The sequence below is a fragment of the Neophocaena asiaeorientalis genome, unplaced genomic scaffold, assembly GCF_003031525.2.
Source record: "Neophocaena asiaeorientalis asiaeorientalis breed wild unplaced genomic scaffold, Neophocaena_asiaeorientalis_V1.1 scaffold760, whole genome shotgun sequence".
Lineage (NCBI taxonomy): Eukaryota > Metazoa > Chordata > Mammalia > Artiodactyla > Phocoenidae > Neophocaena > Neophocaena asiaeorientalis.
The window spans coordinates 262,539-265,187 of record NW_020174640.1 but is presented as its reverse complement, the minus strand read 5'-3'; positions in this window follow the sequence as shown (position 1 = coordinate 265,187).

The following is a 2,649-nucleotide window of genomic DNA, read 5'->3' as shown; positions in this document are numbered from 1 at the left end:
CTCCCAGTATCCTAGGAAGCACTACAGGGGAGATCCGCCAATCGCTGCTCCTCAAGCCAAGAAATTGTCTTATACTGTGCATCAATCAGCGGTGGGCACTGCCCCGCAAGCTAGGACCGTACAGTGATAGGCCGAAGCCCCGTGACCTGAATAAGTCCTGGTTTTGCGCGAAAATAGAATGGTGGTTTCCCGACGGTGGGGTTTCAACAATGGTACTAAGAACCTAAAACGCAGCCCGGCCACTTGTGCCACTAGTAGTTTCAAGTCATCTCACACACAATTGAGCACTCAGTGAGCGCTACTTATGGTGTCAGGAAAGCAGCGAGGATGGGGTATACAAAGATGATTTCTCATTCTCACTTTTCAGGAAAATTTGGGCATATCTTCATCCTCCACTTGTTACCACATAAAAGCTAATTTCAGGTGTACTCGGATATTACATTTCTCAGCAAACTGAGGGCATTTATTTCAACACCTTCTGTCGCTACTCTGCGAAACTCCAAATTTGGCGCTGCTCTGAGGTTGCTTACAGCCCATAATGGAGATAGAATATGTGTCTACATGAGAATATCTATAGAAATACTAATATTTGTATGACTAATTTGCACATGGCCCACATGAAGAGGGTAGTGCCCACAGTAAAGGTGGTGATTTTAGGTCATCCTTTCTCCTCCTTGCACCAGCCCTCTTCTGCTCAAAAAAAAAATTTCCCATATCATTGATGCCTGAAATTCTTTCAACGGAGTACAAGGCCCTATAATTTCACAGTTAAGTTATTTAATTCAATTTAAGTGATATCTCCTAAGCAACTACTTACGCGTCAGGCACCATGCTAAACACTAAAGACCTAGAGTTCAATAAGAGAGTCCCCGCCCTCAAGGAGTTAATGTTTTAGAAAAGGAGACGAGTAAATAGACCAATATAATGTGACAAATACAAAATAAGTGAATATTCCAAGCAGCACATAGGACATGAGTAAGTGGAGGAATTAAGGAAGGCTTCCTGGAGGAGGAAACATCTGAGTTTGACAGACATGAAAAGACAAACTGGAATGGAAATGGGGAAAGGTAATTTCTTGCAGAGGGAATAGCATATGCAAAGTCATCCAGATAAGAAACAGCATGATATTTTTAGGCAATTATCACCAATTCAGGTTGTGTAGTGGAAGTGCTTAGAGAGGTAGCCTGGCTGAGGATGGGCAGATGAGGATGATCCTTCTATATTAAGCAAAGGATCTTTGGTTTTATAATGTAGACGATAAGAAGCCACTGAAGGATCTACAACACACACGCACACACACACACACGCAAAGGCATGATCAGATTTGTGTTTTAGAAGGATTATTTTGCAAGCAACATGGAAGATGTATCTGAGTTGAGTGTGACCAATTATGAGTATCTATTGATACAGTAGTACTTGGAATCAGATGATGGTGGTGGGAATGGAGAAAAGGGAAGAGAGAAGGCTGAGACTGAGGAAATAAAATAGATAGGAGTTGTATCTGATAGATATGGTGGTAGTATAGTGTAGGGCTTAAATGTGTGAGCTATGGACTTAGGCTGCCTGGGTTTAGATCATTGCTTCCTAGATGTATAACCTTGAGCATGTTATCCAACAAGTTTTCCTCCTCTGTAAAATGGAAAGAAGACTAAAAGCTACCCCGGGGCTTTCGTGAGAATTCAATGAAATAAAATATGTGCAAATAGTAAGTCCTCAGTAACTATTAGCTATTATTACTATTTGATGGGAGAGAGAGAAAATAGATAAAATGACTCCTAGGTTTCTGAGGTAGGTAACTATGTGGATTGCTGGTATCCCCAATCAAAACTGGAATTACAGAAAGAAGAGTGAGCTTGGGAGGGAAGACAGTGAGTTCAATTTGGATAAATCTGGGGTGTCTGTAGGACATCCAAATGTCCAGGAGGCAGCTGGAAATACAGGCCTGGAGCTCGAGGGTGTGACTAGAATTAGAGATTTGGGAATTATTAGCATACAGTGTAGAAAGAAAAATGTGAAGAGGCAAGGACAGAATATTTAAAAATTGATGAAGGCATGCAATGTTGATGAGAGTGTAAATCTGTACAACCTTTCTGGGAAGCTAATTGGCAGTATGTATTAAAAAAAACAAACAACACCTTTGACCTCAGGAAACTTGTAATACTGGTTGTCTCTGGAGAGCAGAACTGGAGAACAGGAGTCAGGGACAGCAGGGAGAGTTGTTTTTCATTTTCATTTCATTTATGTTTAAGTGCTTTTGTATTGTAAAAATATTTTAAATGGGAATTCCCTGGCGGTCCAGTGGTTAGGACTCAACTCTTTCACTGCTGGGGCCCGGGTTCAATCCCTGATGGGGGAACTGAGATCCTGCAATCCATGGGGTGCCGCCAAAAAAAAAATTAATGTTATTTGTCAAAACTTTTGGCTCAAAATTTTCACCTTGATCATAAAACTCAGTGTCTTGTGTAAATGGCCAAATTCAGGGTTCTCCTATGTATCCATGTAAAATAATGTTCTTATATTCGTTGATATGGAATGATGCCCACAAAAAAAGTGAAAAAAAGCTGGTAAAAAAATACTGTACACCATGGCGGTCAGCAAGAACAGGCGCCTTACAAAAGGCAGCAAAAAAGGAGCCAAGAAGAAAGTACC